Genomic DNA, 19,530 nt, shown 5'->3' with positions numbered 1-19,530 from the left:
TATATATATATATATATATATATATATATATATATATATAGTATGGTTCAATAATATATTATAATACCATGCATAAAAGAAGGCCAGAATTATAATCACATAGCACAGGTGTAAGTATAATATGAAAAAATATACAACCAGCCCAAGATAGTAACTGTACAATGTACCGGTGAGGGCAGTTAGAAAAAGAGTATGCAATGCAGTGCTAATGTCCAAATTTATGAGCCCTAAACAATTAATACCCAGGTAAAGTATAATTAATCACAGCATAGTGCTAACCAATATAACAAAACCACATCCGTGTGGCCAGATGTTACTTTCTATTATGCAAAATGGTAATGAAAAATCAATGTACCAACCTATATGTAATTCGTTGAGAGGCTTCCCACGGCCTGACGTGCGTTTCACCTCTTTTACATCAGGGGATGTGCGTGAAATGCGGACGAGACACGAGAGGCTTTGCAACGGATTACATATAGGTTAGAAACAAAAAAAGACCCGGCATTCAAATCACAATGTTCCGGTGGACAAATCTATTTAATGGTGGCTCAACAGATGAGTGTAAAAAATGACGTTTTGGTCCACAGGACCTGTTTCAACCATACACTTAGTGCTGGAGCCCGGGGACCTCTTTGCTTCCCAGGCTCCAGCACAAGGAATGGACATTAGACCAGTGGATATCTGTGCTTTGGTCTGAAAAGTCCAAATTTGAGATCTTTGGATCCAACCACCGTGTCTTTGTAGAAAAGGTGAATGGATGGACTCTACATGCCTGGTTCCCACCGTTAAGTATGGAGGAGGAGGTATAATGGTGTGAGGGTGCTTTGCTGCTGACACTGTTATTAAAGTGGAGTTATTAAAAATTGAAGGCATACAGAACCAGCATGCCTACCACAGCATCTTGCAGCAGTGTGCTATTCCATCTGGTTTGCGTTTAGTTGGACCATAATTTGTTTTTCAATAGGACATTGACCCCAAACACACCTCCAGGCTGTGTAAGGGCTATTTGACTAAGAAGGGGAGTGATGGGGTGCTATGCTGGATGACCTGGTCTCCACAGTCACCAGACCTGAACCCAATCGACATGGTTTGGGATGAGCTGGACCGCAGAGTGAAGGCAAAAGGGCCAGAAGTGATAAGCATCTCTGGGAACTCCTGCATGACTGTTGGAAAACCATTTCCGGTGACTACCTGTTGAAGCTCATCAAGAGAATGCCAAGAGTGTGCAAAGTAGTAATGAAAGCAAAAGTGGTTACTTTGAAGAACCAAGAATATAAGACATATTTTCAGTTGTTTCACACTTTTTTAAGTATTTCATTCCACATGTTTTAATTCATAGTTCTGATGCCTTCAATGTGAATCTACAATTTTTAGAGTCATGAAAATAAAGAAAACTCTTTGAATGAGAAGGGGTGTCCAAACTTTTGGTCTGTACTGTACTATTTATAGATAGATATAAAAATATATATTTCTATCTGGTTGTGAGGCTATCCCTGGTTAATTAATGGACTCCTTATTTTTTTAATTAATTATTTTAATTAATTATTGTCATTTTCTAATAAAATTGTGTTTTATTCATTGGGTTGTCCATGCACCAGTTTCTCTTATGATATGTTGTTTATAGTTTCTATGGGTGCTTCCTTATACTACTGTAATTCTCTAGGTCTTTTTATAGTGAACAAATATATATATATGATCTTATAATTGTAGCATGTGGGCAGCTGATGGGTCCCTATAACAAGATTGGAAAGTGTACAAGATATCATAATCCATATTTAGAAGATAATAATAGTAATTATATAGTGGAATTTCAATGTATTTAATATTTTTGTCAAAAAGCTCCAGGTGGAGCTTAACTTACATTTCTTAATATAAAGTATTGTTATAACTCCTAAGAAGCTCCGAGTTGTATACAATTGTAATTCGGCACCCACAGAAGCCCATTGGCTGTACAGTACCAATGTATGCCTCTAATCACATGCAGAGGCACACGGTATGAAAATTGTCATTGCTGTATTAATCATTTGCTTTAAAGTCTGTGGGTGTAAAAAAAAATGTATAATGTGCAACACAGACTGCATAGTAGATAAGAGCTTGCTAAGCGATAACCAACTGAACACAGGGCTTCCAGTGCTTCAGAGATAGTACAATGTATTTTTCTATCAGGAAATAATGAGAAATGGATAAAGACTGAAAACATATCAGGGGAGATTTGTTGGGGCCGGCATACTTTATGTTTGTGTTAGTAAAAAGCACCCTGGTATATGATGTGCCTGATGCAAAGAGGCACACACCTCCTTATAAAGTAGGCACATTACATTCTGTGATTGTGCCAGAAATACAGATATGGCTGGCGTAGATTTGAAAGGAATCTGTTATTTTGCAGAACAGCATATGCAGTGCTAAGTAAAGTGATTTCTGCAATCAGTTGCAATGGGGAACTGCAGAGTCATTTGAATTGAAAAAAAAACCCATCTGAACAGCTGTAATGAGTGCCATTTGTCCATTTGTTTTCATGGACTGCACTCGGACTGAAAATACTTTGCGTGTACTTGCCCTGATGCTGAAGGGATGTCTTGTTATTGCCCCCAGTGCTCCCCGCACAAGCTGAAAAGTAAATGCTATTGTGAGGCTCAGTATTTATGATGGAAAGGGAGATTTCAGTAACATTTATAATATAAAGTGTTGTTGAACCTTTTCTGGCAGTATACTGAATGTATCATCTCCACCAGGACCTGCTCCTGCGATGTCTGCTTCTGTCGCCAGTTGCCGCCAAATTCATCCTGCTGACGGCGCTGGTAATAGGAGGGATGTCGAATCAGAAGCTCCGCGCAGCATAGCCTCTGTCCAGATACTAAGATTAGGGTGGGTGGGACCTGTAGTCCTGCCCCAGATGGCATTATAGAGGCAAACGTTCCCCAGCTAGAGTTATTAGCTTCCTACTCCAACCAACTAGAAAGCACCACACCCTACTTATACTTCCAGCTTATTGCCAGATATAGCTTTGTGCTCCTCTGGTTTAGTCCTGTCTGTTCAGCTCCATTTTAGTGTATTTGTTTCCTGTTTTGATCTCGGCTTTTTTTACTTACTATTCTTGCATGTCCTAACCTACATGACCACTCTTGCTTGCATGCACTACTATACAGCCGCTTATTCCATGGTCCCAGCCCAGGGTCCTCTGTTTAACCCTTTCACGACCGGCCGATTTTTCGCTTTCCGTTTTTTTTTTTCGCCATTCTTTTTCTGAGAGACGTAACTTTTTTATTTTTCAGTCAATATGGTCATGTGAGGGCTCATTTTTTGCGGAACGAGCTGTACTTTTAAATGAAACCATCAGTTTTACCATATTGTGTACTAGAAAATGGCAAAAAAATTCCAAATGCTGAAAAATTGCAAAAAAAGTGCGATAGCACTATAGTTTTTGAGATATTTTATTCACTGTGTTCACTATATGGTAAAACTGATGTGTGGGTGTGATGCCTCAGGTCAGTGCGAGTTCGTAGACACCAAACATGTATAGGTTTACTTTTATATAAGGGGTTAAAAAAAAATCGGAAGTTTGTCCGAAAAAAGTGGCGCACGTTTTACGCCATATTCCGTGACCCGTAGCGTTCTCATTTTTTGGGATCTTAGGCTCAATGACGGCTTATTTTTTGCGTCTCGAGCTGACGTTTTTAACGGTACCATTTTTGCGCAGATGCTACGTTTTGATCGCCTCTTATTGCATTTTGCGCAAAAGTTGTGGCGACAAAAAAACGTCGTTTTGGCGTTTGGAATTTTTTTGCCGCTACGCCGTTTACTGATCAGATTAATTGATTTTATATTTTGATAGATCGGGCGTTTCTGAACGCGGCGATACCAAATGTGTGTATATTTTTTATTTTTTTAACCCTTTAATTTTCAATGGGGCGAATGGGGGGTGATTTGAACTTTTAGGTTTTTTTGTTTTTTTTTAATTTTTTAAAACTTATTTTTTTACTTTTTTTTTTTATTTTACTAGTCCCCCTAGGGGGCTATTGCGATCAGCATTCCGATCGCTCTGCAGTATCTGCTGATCACAGCTGGAAGGCTGTAAACAGCAGATACGCTGTCTTTCTCTTTTGCTGTGCCCCGGGCACAGCGAAAGTGAAACCAATTCATGTGTAGTACAGGAGTCATCACATGACCCTGTACTACCATGACAACTATCGGGAGTCACGTGATCGCGTCACGTGACTTCCGGTTTCGGCGGTAAGTAAAACTTTACCGCGATTGCGCTTATAATGGCGCTGTCATGTATTGACAGCGCCATTATAAGGGGTTAATCGGCACGAGCAGATAACGATTCTGCTCGTGCCTAGCAGGCACACATCTCAGCTGTGAAAATCAGCTGAGATGTGTGCCGATCGCGGCATGCTGCCGCCGGAGGACCGCGGGCAGTAAGATTATGTCATTTAGGACGTAATTTTACGGCCCGCGGTCGTTAAGGGGTTAAGTCCAGATCCCTGTAGAGGGGTTAACAGGTGAAAGCCAGGATATCCCCTGGGATCTGGTAAGAGGAATGCCTTGTGCTAAGCCTGTCCATAGTAGCTATTTTAAAGCTGCCAGGTACCCACTGACAGAACCACATTAATCTGAAGCTGGTAAGGTCATACAGGTGGGATAGCATTTAATAGAAAAGATACAAGATTTAAAAAAAAGGATGTGTTTGCATATTATGAATTTGTGTTGGGTATGACTTCTGACCTCATCTATTGCTGTAATTGAGGTTCAACTAATATTTTAAAAATCTGACAATGCTAACAATAATGATAACTGTATTTACAAAGGAGGTTGTGTTTATAAATTTGCAAAGAGCACAAAACTTTTCTGCCTTTCTTTTTTTGGGGGCATTCACCCAAATTTCTACATTATGTTTATTCAAGGGAATGTTAGGATCATGATACTGTCAAATATGTCTGAGTTTTAGTAGGCCATGCATAGTAAATGAATAGGAAGTGCAACTATAATAATGCAAAATATTTATTTAGAAAAATATATAACATGAAGCACTTTCATGGTCCCTAAGCGCACAATCCAAGAACACTCCCGTTGGGAGAGGATTTTGCCGTAGTCCCCACCTCTAGTTCCTAGATGAATGACATCTATACCCCTTACTTTAAAGTTTTTAGGGTCACACCCATGCTTAAGTTTGTGATGTCTTGGTAAGGTTTTCAATTGGGGATCATCTAGGTCAATATTAACCGCTGCCAGGATTCCCCTCACGTGTTCCCGCGTGCGGAGCCTTAGCTCACGAGTAGTGAGCCCAATGTATATCTTACCGCACCCACATGTGGCATAGTATATAACGTTTTCTGTGCGGCAGGTGATATGTTGTTGTATCCGAAATTCGGATTTCCCATCTGCCGACACAAATGACGTTGCCCTGATCATGTTGCGGCATGCAATGCAGGACCCACATGGGGCCCTTAACAGGGATTAATCTGACTCTGTATTCTCATTCACCTATCTGTATTTATTATGGTCTTATGTAAAATGAAAGTGCTTCATGTTATATATTTTTCTAAATAAATATTTTGCATTATTATAGTTGCACTTCCTATTCATTTACTATGCATGGCCTACTAAAACTCAGAACCTCCTCTTTTTTGCATAACTCAATCCTGAGTGGCCCTTTACATACCATTATTTATCCATGTTTGATCCTTTTTTGTTTTGTCAAATATGTCTCTTTCTTTTTATACTATGTTGTTAATTTTTTTCATTAAATGTAAAATTAGGCAAATTTTGAAATAATACTCTTTACAGATGTTGTACCATTTTTGTTGAGTATGTGTAACTCCTTTACATGGCTGACTGTTGTGCTTCTGATGTAGATTTGAAAGCACACGAATACTGCTAAGAAGTCTGCTATAATCTCACTCTCCTTTTTCTTTGCATTAGAGATGGAAGATATTGTAAACTGTGAATCACAGTCTGGAAAGGGAAAAGTATCCAATTCTTTAGGAAGGGCGGATCGCATAGGCTGTACTGTCTCACAATGTGTATAGGGTGGAAAGGACATACAAGGCAGTCTGAAGGAAGATTGCCTGAATTAAATTAACTATGTTTTAGTATCCGAGAGTGGCAATCACCCACAAAGACCATTTAAAAAGGGGGCATCTATCATTACTCTTCAATAGTTTTTGAGTGGAGGTGATCCTTAATGACTGTTGAAGGAGAAATAAATGTAGGAAATAAGCTGTTCTAATACATGATAGTATAGTTAGTAAAGAAAGCAGCATCCTAGATCCACGGAATTATTTTATTTGCTTATACAGTGCCATTAATTCCATAGCGCTTTACAGGCATGATCATCATTGTCCCCATTGTGGTTCACTTTCCAGATTCTATATTATGTTATTGGGGTGTGAGAGAAAAACAGAGTATTTGTGGGAAATCCACACAAACACAGGGAAAACATACAAATTCCTTGGAACTAATTAAATGGAAGTACTCAACTACATGAGAAAAATATAAAATATAATTTAACGTATGGTGAATGGTGGCAAAGATGTTGCAAAGAGCAATTTTTTTTTATCATTCTTAGATAACATGTCTAGTCCTCAAGTCCATCCTTATCTATATAGGGAATATATCAGTGAATCGAGCTTGTATTGCAGAGACTTACTTTGGTGCAATTAATGAAAGTGTTTTCAGTAGTGATGGGCAGACCCGGACTGTTAAAGTCCGGATCTTCGCGTTTACAAACGTACCCATGTGCTAGACCAGGGCCCGGAGTTCCGGGTGTTGATCCGGAATCGGCAACTCGGGAAATAAAAAATTAAATAAAGGAAAATGAAAAAAATACAAATCAAGCAAGCACTTCATACTTATCGAGGCTCCAACATGGCTGTATACTGCTCACGCGGCCGCCCATTCACTTCCAGGGCCTCTTATTAGGCTGATGCATATGCACTGCTTTCCCAGACCACCGGCGTCTGTGATTGGTTGCAGTCAGACTCGCCCCCAGCCTGTGTGACGGCGTCTGCCTGTAACCAATCACAGGTGCTGTCTGCGGGTCTATATTGTACAGTAAAAATAAATAGATAAATAAAATATTTGGTGTAAGGTCCCACCATAGTATGATACCTAGCACAAATAATGGCTTATCTTGGCTGTGTATCAATATAAGAACTCCATGCGGCCTTTTTTTTCCTTTCAATTATTTAAATAAATAATTAAAAAAACAGCATGCGGTCTCCCCAATATTGATACCCAGCCATGATAAAGCCTGACAGCTGTGGACTGGTATTTTCAGGCTGGTAAGACCAATGCTTATTGGGCACCCAAGTCTAAAAATAGCAACCTGCAGCCACCCAGGATTACCGCATCCATTAGATACAACAGTTCCAGCACTTTACCCGACTCTTCACAATTGCCCTGGTGCGGTGGCAACTGGGGTAGTAAGGGGTTAATAACAGCCCACAGCTGTCACTAAGCTCTAGATTAGTAATGGCTGGGTATATGAGATCCCCCATTACTAATCTGTAAGTGAAAGTAAATAAACACAAACACCGAAAAAAATCCTTTATTTGAAATAAAATACAAAAACCACCCCCTGCAGGTCCAATTTAATCCATACGAGATCGCATGACGATTCCAGCTTTGCTGCATATCTGAGTCACAGAGTGCGATCATGGAACGTGACCGCCTGCTGCGGACTTCAGGCAGAGACGGTACAGGTGACCTCAGTAAAGTCAGTGATCTCACCTCAGGTGAGACCTGCATTCCCTGGCAGAACTGCATTTTTTGCCAAGAGATGTAGATTTGGTGCTGAAAATTTTACACAATATACCTGCACTCAATCTACATCTTCTGGCAAAAAAAATGCATCACTACAGCATGATACAGCATGCAGTTTTGATGTCTTTTTTTGCCAGCAAGTGTAGATTGAATGAATATGGTGTGAAAATTATCAGAAAATCTACATTTCTTGGCCCAAAAATGCAAAAAAAAATGGTTTGACAGCATTTGGTGCAGTTTTCCACCAGGAGGTGCAAATTTGGTGCTGAAATGCCTGCACTAGATTTCAGCAACAAATTGGCACCTCCTGGCAGAAAAAACATTTTTTTGCATTTTTGGGCCAAGAGATGCAAATTTGGTGATGACATTTTTACACCATATGTATGCACCCAATCTACACCTCCTGGCAAAAAAATGCATCAAAACCACATGCGAGATGATACAGTAGTGATGTGATGTTTTTGTCCAGAGGTGTAGAATGGGAGCATGAATATTGTGTAAACATTTCAGCACCAAAAATGCATCTTCTGCAGGTGAGTTCACTAAGTTTGATGAGGTCACCTGAGGTCCTCTGAGGTCAGGTTACCTGTGGTCACAGGTGAAGGACCGTGAGAACTTCCCGCAGTCATGTTCCATGATTGTGCGCTGTAAGTTCAGAAGTAGCAAGAACTGAAACCGTCGTGGGATCTCGTGTAGATTACGTCAGAACTGCAGGGGTGTTTTGGGAGTTGATAAAGGGGCGAAAGAGGGTGTTTTTTGCATGTTATTTAAAATAAAGGATTTTTTTGGTGTGTTTATTTACTTTCACTTACAGATTAGTAATGGGGGATCTCATATACCCTCCCTATTACTAATCTAGGACTAATTAAAACAGGAGAAAAAGAGTTGCTGTATATAGGGATCAACCAATGCATTTTTGTTCAATTCAAAAAATTATTTTATTGGTACAAAAATTTGTGCATATATAGAATCCACACAAGACATTGAAAGGGTTAAAAACATTTAAAATATGTATAAGCAACAAACACCCCAATACATGGTTCCATGTCAGGAACCTGGCACCAAAATTTCGAATACCACTATACTAGATGTACCATGCAATAATAAATCCAGGTGGGATACAGAGCATAAATGTCATCCGTTACTGCAATCATATACCCAATAGTACATAAAAGTATAGCATACTATCTGACACCACCATTGTTAAATAAAATGTAATAATTATAGACCACCAGCAGGACAAAAAAAAAAAAGACCTTTTTTAACCCTTTCACTGTCTTGTGTGGATTCTATGTATGCACAAATTTTTGTACCAATAAAATAATTTTTTGAATTGAACAAAAACGCATTGGTTGATCCCTATATACAGCAACTCTTTTTCTCCTGTTTTAATTTGCCCTAATTTTGCTGATGGTGATCCCAATAGGGGAAAGGTGCCCCCTTATTCTATAAATTTTAATCTAGGACTAAGTGACAGCTGTGGGTTGTTATTAACCCATTATTACCCAGTTTGCCACTGCCTCAGGGCAATCGGGAAAAGATGGGTAAAGGGCCAGTTTGTCGCATCTAATGCAACAATTCTGGGTGGTTGCAGTCTGCTATTTTTAGGCTGGGATGGGACAATAAGAATGGGTCTCCACAGTTTGAGATTACCAGCCCCCAGTTGTTCAGATTTATCTTGGCTGGGTATCAAAATTGGGAGGACTGCATGTCATTTTGTTAAATTATTTATTTAAATAATTAGAAAAAAAAGCTGCATGTGGTTCCTGTTATTTTGATATACTGCCCAGATAAGCGCATGGCTGGGGGCTGCATCCTATAGCTGTAGGCTTTATCTGTGCTGGGTATCAGAATACGGGGGGATCCTACTCCAATTTTTTTATTTAGTTATTTTATTACCATGATAGACACATGTAGCATCTGTAATTGGAAGCAGTCAGCTGACATGCTGCCAATCAGGCTGGGGGCGCATCTGACTGCAAACAATCACAGATGCCGATGGATGGAGAAAGCAGTGCAAATGCAATGAAGGATAATGCGTGGCCCCAGAAGTGAATGAGAGGCCTAGAAGCAGTGTACAGCCATGACAGCTTCGGAAAGTACAGCGTGCTTGCTGCTATCCCCCTATCCCTTCTACCACCTTTTTTAATTGCCGGATTCTGGCCCCCAAATACTTATTTTTCTATGAACCAGATAGCCGGTCCTGGTTATCTGCAACTCCGCGCATTACTAATTTTCAGTAGTAAACTGTTGTAAAACATTTAGAAAAATTGTAACATTTTTGTGCACCACAATACTGAGAAGATGTGCCGATTTAATTAAGTGGTGGATGTTCGACGCTTAATGAATTCAATGCATCGCTCTTCTGCGAGCCCTTCAATTAGACCGGTGTGCGTAATGTCCGATTTAATGAATCAGCCCTTACGAGTCTATCATACGGCCACTGGGCACTGTCATATAAACATTGTTGGAAACAATTAAGGATAATAAGGATAAATGGTAAAAACATAATTTATCAGTGAAGAATTTAACCAATTATAGGTAAATATTTAGACCCTGGCGCTTGCGTGTACATATATGATCATTTACATTGGTGATTATAATATGGAAATGCACCAAACAATGAATGTGGTATGTAGGGACATTAATTCCATTAATGTTTTTTTGGGGGGAACTTAACATTACTGCCTCAAGTCTTTCTGTTTAGCATACTGAAGTGTCTCATACAGTATACACTGGGACCAAACCGGTGTAACAGTGGATGGTGGCGGTTCTGCTCCTTTAGTACACAGGTATACAGCATCAGTTCACCCTTCGTTGGACTCCAAATGTGTACAGACATATTTCACTGCCATGTTTCTGCCATAAAGGCTCGGGCCACACGGGGATTACTGCAATCCCCTTGCATGACACACGGCTCACACTGGCAGTACAGCAGAGCCGAGTGTCATGCGAGTGTCCCTGTGACTGAGGTCTGTTCGTGCGAGCGGACCTCAGCTGCGGGGGGCGGGCCAGCACTGAGGAGGAGCGGGCCAGCGCTGTGGAGGGGCGGGCTGACATGGAGGAGGGAAGGGAGGGATTTATCTCCCTCTCTCCTCCCTAACCGGCTATTGCCATTCTCGCCTTGCACTCTTGGTACACCGGTGTACCGCGAGTGCAGTGCGATATTTCTCTCACCCCATTGACTTGAATGGGTGTGAGAGAAACAATGATCGCAGTACAGTCGCAGCATGCTGCAATTATGTTCTCGGTCCAATTAGGGTGGAGAAAATAATCGCTCATGTGTGCTGATACATAGGCTAATATTGGTCCGAGTGGAATGCGATTTTTTTTATCGCACTCAACTTGCACCGTTTTTCTTGCCGTGTGTCTTAGGCCTTATTATGGGTGTAATAAAAAATGACACAATTGTTTTTCCCAAGTAGCAGGTATATGAAAATAGCATAGATGACTAGTTCCTTTATATGGACATAAAAGAACTACTGTAAAAAGAATTTTACAACAAAATTATTATCTACCGTCTCCGATGTAATAAAAAGCAAACCCGTCAAAACAATGAATAAATCTTGATTCTATGAAAAGTAGTTTTGTGTCTGCAAAGCTGAAACTTTAGACTCCAGCGTGAACCAATCCATATTATACATTGCACTATGGCCTGAACTGTACACGTTACATTATTACCCAGGGCTAAGCTTTCAGTTCTCGATGTGCCATGTTTATTCTTAGTTATCGATGTGGTACAGTGAACATGCTACAATGACATTACGTAGGTCTGAGAACATACCATTCTAGTCAGGAGTTCATGTCACTGACAGTTTAGCTGGTAAGGAATATAAACATGTTACTGCACTCACATTTTCCCTTTCCAAGGTCACATACAAAGTTCAGCGCAATAAGAGAAGGTTGGGTTTTGATTACTGTGAGATTATTCCACCATAGTGGTCCCTGATAGAGATCTGATAGTAACTGAACTCACCATATTGTTCCATCGCAACAAAGATAAATTGTTATCATGCATTTAAGTATCACTGCTTTCAACAGTGCAAATAAAGGGTTGTGTTACCCTTAGTATCCATTCAGTACTTCTATGCCATTGCAGAGAGTGACCTGATTTCCAAGTATTACTACTTTGTCTACTTAACCCACTTTACTACTGTAAAAGTATTTTTTTTGTACTATAGTCATTAGCAGTGGCGTAACTAGACTTTGATGGACCCTGGTGCAAAATTTGGACCTGGACCCCCTTATGTTGGTTAGATGTATGTATATGTATACATTTAGCATTCTAAATCCTATAAATACATACAACTTGCCCCCCCATTATGTAGTAATGTCCCCCACCTTTTTCTAATGTCCCCCATCCTGCGCTCCTTCTTTGTAAATTTGTCCCCCATCCTGGCATATATGTCCCCCATCCTAGTATATATATTCTAGCATTCTAGCCCACATCCTGGTGTATATATAACCCCATTCTGGTCAAATTGTCCCCATCCTGGTATATATGTCACCATCCTGATATGTGTGTCCCCATACTGGGCCCCACCTGGTATATACTGTCACCCTCCTGGTAGCTACTGTCCCCCTCCTGGTATATACAGTACTAACTCCTCCTGGTATCTACTGTCCCCCTCCTGGGGCCTTCCTGGTGTATACTGTCCACCTGCTGGGCCCCTTCTGGTATATACTGTCCCACATCTGGTATAAACTGTCCCCCTCCTGGTATATATGTCCCCATCCTGGTAAATATGTTTCCACTCTGTCTAATTCACAAATTAAAAATATTGTACTCACTGTTCCTGGCTCCCATGTCACACCGTGTCCTCCTGTGTAGCCAGCACCAGTGGCGCACATATTTCCGATGCAGCCAGTGCAGTGCCACAAGGACCCGTAGGTTCAGGCGGCACTTGCTGGACAGTTAATAATGAGGGCAATCTGACCTGTTGGCCGGAGCTCCAGGCTCCTGTGGGCCTCTGGCCAGATCACCCTCATCACATGCAGCATGCTGGGCAGGGAGCGATCCTGCAGCTCCGCAGAGTGTAGGCAGTGGAACGCAAGAATCCGTCCTCTCTTCCCTGCCCGGCACTTTCTCTGTGACACACGCGTGCCCTGATGTCGTCCGTACGGTACACGTGCGTGTCATTTGAAAAGTTCCCAGCATGTGAAGAAGCAGTACAGCCGGGGTCTGTATGGAAATGAGCAGCGGGGTTCATCCCTATGGAGAGAAACAGCGACAGGGGCCCTACGGAGAGAAACAGCAGTCGGAACGTGTGCAGGAGAAGAAGTAGAACAGCGAGGGCCCGTACGGAGAGGCCTGAGGAGGGGACAATAAGGAGGGAGAGGAGTGGTGACTATTATTAGGGTTGTAGTGATGTAGTATATTACAGGTGTAGTATATAGGGGGTGTATTGATGTAGTATATTACAGGTGTAGTGTATGGGGGGGTGTAGAGTAATGTAGTGTATTACAGGAGTAGTATATGGGGGTATAGTGATGTAGTATATTACAGGTGTAGTATATGGTGGTGTATTGATGTAGTATATTACAGGTGTAGTATATGGAGGGTGTAGTGATATAGTATATTACATGTGCAGTGTATGGGGGGGTGTAGAGTAATGTAGTGTATTACAGGAGTAGTATATGGGGGTATAGTGATGTAGTATATTACAGGTGTAGTATATGGTGGTGTAGTGAAGTAGTATCTTTTAGGTGTAGTATATGGGGTGTGTAGTGATGTAGTATATTACATGTGTAGTATATAGGGGTGTATTGATGTAGTATATTAGAGGTGTAGTATATGGGGTGTGTAGTGATGTAGTATATTACAGGTGCAGTAGATGGGGTGTATTGATGTAGTATATTACAGGTATAATATATGGGGGGGTGTAATGAGATATAGATATAAATAGATACAGTGCTGTGCAAATTAATTGAGACAAAGCATTTTTTACGTAAAAGTTGGTTACCAGTCAGTGATTCAAACCAGTTTTAATTGCTTTGAAAAGGGAAATGTGGAAGAAAAAGGAAAACGACACCAAGAACTGATAAAACACTTATCAGAAATAGTAAAATTAATGCAAGAAAAACAAGTAAAGACCTCCAAAGAGACTTGTTAGCTGCAGGTATTGATGTTAGCGATTCGACTGTACGGCGCTGCCTTCTGGAAGTTGGTCAGAGGGCAACAAAGCCAGTAAAGAAACAACTTCTGACATCTCCAATGAAGGCAAAACAACTCGCATGGGCAAAAAAAAATATAAATCTTGTACAACTAGCCAGTGGAAAAAGGTAATTTTCTATGATGAAACCCATCTTTTTGTTCAAGGGTACAGAGCACATGTTGTTAGAAGAAGCAAAATTGAACCATTGCGAGCTGATCATATTCAACAACATTGTAAAACACCCTCAAAAACATGTTTTGGGGCTTTTTTACAGCTGATGGTACAGGGAGCTTATTTCCTGTTGATGGTATGATGATGAATTCATCCAAATACATAGACGTTTTAAAACGTTTTATTGTGACATTCATGCGTAAATTTGAAGGGACATTTCAACAAGATTTAGCTCCATGCCACAATTCCAAGTGTGTGAAGAAATTCCTGGAAGAAAATAAAGTAAAGTAAAAATGCTGGACTGGCCTGGCAATTCACCAGACTTAAATCCTAAAGAAAATTTGTAGAGAATTGTGAAGAGACATTTTGGCAAAATGGACTGTACAACAAAAGAACGCATGATAAACATTGGTATGTAACAGTGCATTACAACATTTTATTATTAAATATTCAAAAATATGTGTTTTTTTTGCTTTGTCCCAATTAATTTGCACAGCACTAATATATATATATATATATATATATATATATATACATATATATAAAATCTGCAACTTTGTCGCCATAGAAGAAAGAGGGGGGCCCAAGGACAATTTCTTGTACAGAGGCCCCAAGCCGTCAGTGTCAGCATCTGGCGAGCGCACAGTGACAGGCAGCTTTCATCGGTGTTGGTACTATTACAGCGCATGACATCATTGCCATGTGCCGACCTCAGTCACTGGGACAAGATGAAAGCTGCCGGCTAGTGCTTGGCCGGCAGCGTGTATCACAGTACAGGGTGCCCACGGGTCTCTGCACCGCAATGCATTTCAGATGGATGTACAGCCTCGGACGCACATCTAGCTGAAACCTGCACCGTCGAATCCAGTCGCGGTTGTGATCATTGTGACCACTATCGTTTCACCTCTAGTCATTGGATATATATAAAAAAAGTGTTCTGGACAACAAATGTAGCCTCTCCTGCTTTATGCACGGACAGTTCATACTTTACATTTTGAATTTAATGTTTTGTTGCCAAAGACCAAAAATGCTTCCAAAATAGAACAAGTCTTACAAAGATTTTACTTATGTAGACTTCATGCTTGCTTATGTTAAAAACATCTGTAGCATACCAGTAAAGTGAGAACTTATGCTAGGTAATAGCCTCCACCCTCATCCTTCCTAAGGCGCATAAAATACGATCACCTTGCTCTGACAATATTTTAGGCTGCATGCCCATCATTCAGAATCCTCTATCTGCACCTGTTATTTTATTTCCAAAGCTTCCTTATGCTTACCCTAGAAGAAGCTGACAGGCGAAACCCAGGGTTGGTTAGAAGCTGAAGTGCCACGTGTGTGATTTTTGAAATGTATTTAAAACTCTTACATTTGTGATTACAATAAAATAAACCTTAATCAGAATAAAACTGTCAATTCTATTTATTTGCGCAGTTGCCATATTACCTTGCAGGAGATAAACCCTCACCTGGCAATAGGAACTGAAACAGACCTCGAAAGACAACCCATTTTTCCAATTATGGGAGTTAACTTGCTATCCACAGTCAATCCTTCATGAGAAACGCACATTGGAAGATTTGGGAACCTAACTTCTTATCCTACATGTAATTATTTACAAGCACTGCCTTAATTCTCTTGGGCATGAAGTTTACTAGAGCTTCACAGGTTATCAATGGACTTCTCTTCTATCCTCCACGATGACATCCCAGAGCTGGTGGATGTTAGAGACCTTGTGCTCCTCCACCTTCTGTTTGAGGATGCCCCAAGGATGCTCAATAGAGTTTAGGTCTGGAGACATGCTTGGCCAGTCCTAGTGGTCGTTTTGGAGGTGTGTTTGGGGACTATATCATGTTGGAATACTGATTAGTATTGGGGATTGAATTATGGATGTCACTTATGCCAATGATCTATGAGTATAGCACTGCTGAGTGAAAACTGTTATCTGCAAGTCTGGTGGGTGACATTTGGGGTTCTCTGGTCACACCAATTGTGTACAGCACAATGCTATTCTGGTTTTTAGTTATGTATGTAGTTTATTGTTACCAATAACACTTATATTATAATTTTTATGAATATAGTACTCCATGTGTGTTTTATACACACATTGATTTGGATCATGATAATCTGTCTGGTGTGGCAGATGTCCAATCGGGCCTGATTGGGACCTATATTTAGACTTTTTGCACTTAATACTGTAGGGACCATTTATTTGTCCATATATACAGTATGGACAGGCATGTATGTGTCTGCATGCTGTATTATTAACAGTCTAGGAAAGTAGAGCGAACTGCACCTTTCTATACAGAGGGCCACCACATTAATATATATATATGTTATATCATGTAGTATACTTTTTGTTTCATATGTTGCATGGAGGCTTATGCAATCATCCTGTATATTGAATTGTGGATGTCACCTGAGCATATATGCCCAAAAGTGGTGAAAAGTAGTGATAGGCGAACCCGCAGATACCCGGGATCGGTGGATCCAACTGGGTTTAAACACCCCCCCAAAAAAAAACCTGGTTTGTGCTTGGTATTGATCCCGTATATCTGACCAGAGTCTGGTCTCCATATAAGTCTATGGGGATCCAAGTCAGACTCTTAAAAATTGTGGTAGAAGGCGTAGGGGGTTGGAGCAAGCGATTCATACTTACTGATCTCCGCACAGTTGTACACTGCTTCCAGGGCCACTCATTATCCTCATACATATGCATTGCTTTCCCCAACCACCGGCAGTCCCCACAACTCTGATCAGACAGCATCCCCAGCCTGTGCGACTGCTTTCAATCACACATGCTGTCTGAATGTATATTGGTGTAAAAATAAATAAATAAGAACTTAACTTAGGGTCCCCCTATATTATTATAGCCAGTCATGATAAAGCATATGGCTACAAGCTACAGTCCTCAGTCGTGCGCGTTATCTTGGCTGTATATCAAAATTAGAACAGTTTTATAAAAAAAGAAATATTCAAATAAATCATTTTAAAACACAACGGGCGGTCCCCCCCCAATTTTAATACCCAGCCATAATAAAGCGATCAGCTGGGAGCTGGTATTCTCAGGCTGTGGCCCCCAGCCTAAAAATATCAGCCTGCAGCCGCCCTGAATTGTTGCATCCATTAGATGCAACAATCCCGGAACTTTACCTGACTCATCTCGATTGCACTGATACGATGGCAATCGGGGTAATAAGGGGTTAATAACAGCTTACAGCTGTCACTAAGCTCTAGATTAGTAATCTGGAAGTGAAAAGAAATAAACACAAGTACAAGAAAAAATCCTTTATTTGAAATAAAATACAAAAAAATCCACCTTTTTTAACCCCAAAAGCACACAGTTCCACTGTAATCCACACAAGGTCCCACGATCACAAAGATACACAAATTTTGAAGTTTCCATTGTAATGCTTTATTTACAGCCCGCGGACATGCTGTGATTCGCTGTGGGGGTATGTGACTTCCCTGCGGCTTCAGGCACCACAGGGTACCGCACCTCACCCGAGGTGCAGTATTAATCTCGGATGCGGAGGAGGTCGTAACCGGTAATCACCACCAAACACACTCCTCCAACACATAACACGGGAGCTCTTCCACTGAGGCTGGGCTAGGGTAGGAGTCAGGGGTGGCTATCACGAGGTATGGGACCTCTTGCCTACTAGTTCAGGAGCCTGGGAGGTGGGGTACCAACAGGGGAAGTTAGGAGCCATCTTACATTGTAGTCAGTCAGCTCCGGGCACAGCAAGCGCCAGGTCACATTCAGGAGGACTTAAGCAAAGACACAGACGGTCCGGGGCTCGTGGTCTGGAGCTGGAAGCTCGACCCGGGTTCTTGGAAAAGAAGGGGGATCCCAGGGTTTGTGGGGAGTGCAGAAGGCCCCCGTGATCCATTCCACAGCCCAGGAGCTGGGGTGGAGGCAAACCGTTGAAAGGTGACACACAGAAGGAAACACCAGCCTCGACCTCCAAAGTATCTGGGATTGGCTGAAGCCCATGACAGTGTAGCTTGGTGCTCCAATGGCAATGTTCTTCTAGTGAGAAAAAGAACTTGAACTGCACACTATGTGTTGTCCTGTTACTGCCGGCGCTCTCAACATCGCGCCCCTGCGCCATAGACGACTACTGCTCCCAACATCCTCCCTGGGGCCTAGCTCTACCTGTGGAGAGCTGCAACAACCGAGCTGCATCACCATCCGCCCCAGCGAATTCCTTCAGCGGCGGCTAATAATTGGCCACACACCACAGGTGGCGTTATGAATAACTACTCCCATCATCCCCATTCCCATCTTTATTGACACCGCCAGGGTTAGGGAACCGGGCAAGGCCACCACGGAGACCCAGGAGAAGAACCGCGGCCCAGTGACGAGTAACCCTAGCCCCGTGGGTGCATCACGATGATTCCAGGTCTGCTACATCTGAAGCTCCCATCTTTTCACTTGATCATGATTGGGTATCAAAATTGGGGAGTGTCGACACGCTGTTTTTTAATATTATTTATTTAAATATTTAAAAAAAAAAGCTGCATACAGTTTTTCTTTTTTGATACACAGACAAGATAACGAGCATGGCTGGGGGCTGCCTCCTGTAGCCGTATGCTTTATCATGGATGCGTATCATAATATGGGGGGACCCTAATGCATTTTTTAATTCATTTATTTTTACACCAATCTAGATGCAGAGAACATGTGTGATTGCAAGCAGTCAAACACGCTGTCACATAGGCTGGGGGTGCTGTCTGACTTCAAACAATCAGAAAATCGGGGACTGCCGGTGGGCGGAGAAAGCAGTGCATATGCATGAACATAATGAGGGCCCTGGAAGTTGAGTGAACAGCCTCAGAAGCAGTGGACAGCTGAGACCAGTAAGTATGAAGTGCTTACTTGATTTTTTTTTTTTATTACCCAAATGGTTAGATCTGGTTTGTTACCTGGAGTTCCCTGAGAACTCCGGTCCTGAGGTGGGTGCTTGGGTTCTTTGGAACCCATGTGGATTCGGACTTTTATAGTCGGGTCCGCCCATCACTAGGATATGCACAGTGTGCAACAATCTGGTCATGTAATTCCCATTGGTCACATAAATTGGCTTAGGCTATAAAATTAGGTGTATGAATGTATGTTTGCTGGTCTTTCTCGTCTTCTGAAAACACTAAAGCCTGCTTTACATGAGTCGATCTATCGTGCGATAGCATGAGCGATTGTACCCGCCCCCGTCATTTTTGCGCCACGTGCAAATCGCTGCCTGTGGCGCACAAACTCGTTTAACCCCCGTCACACGCACTTACCTTTCGGACGACCTTGCTGTGGGCGACGAACGTCCACTTCCTGAAGTGGGAGGGACGTTCGGCGTCACAGCGACGTCACACGGCAGCCGGCCAATAGATGCGGAGGGGCGGAGATGAGTGGGATGTAAACATCCCGCCCACCTCCTTCCTTCCATTAAGCTGG

At 41.7% G+C, this 19,530-nt stretch overlaps 1 long non-coding RNA gene across 1 annotated transcript in view; it reads left to right on the top strand.

Moving 5' to 3' along the window:
* The window catches only part of LOC142300791 (uncharacterized), a 156,966-nt gene extending 138,029 nt beyond the window's left edge, over positions 1–18,937 (top strand). The window contains exon 4 of the long non-coding RNA XR_012752679.1: positions 18,759–18,937. This is a non-coding gene — a long non-coding RNA (uncharacterized LOC142300791). The remainder of the gene's footprint in view (positions 1–18,758) is intronic.
* Positions 18,938–19,530: the final 593 nt, after the last annotated feature.

The sequence above is a fragment of the Anomaloglossus baeobatrachus genome, chromosome 1 (assembly GCF_048569485.1).
Source record: "Anomaloglossus baeobatrachus isolate aAnoBae1 chromosome 1, aAnoBae1.hap1, whole genome shotgun sequence".
Taxonomy (NCBI): domain Eukaryota; kingdom Metazoa; phylum Chordata; class Amphibia; order Anura; family Aromobatidae; genus Anomaloglossus; species Anomaloglossus baeobatrachus.
This window is presented reverse-complemented; position numbering and strand designations above follow the sequence as displayed.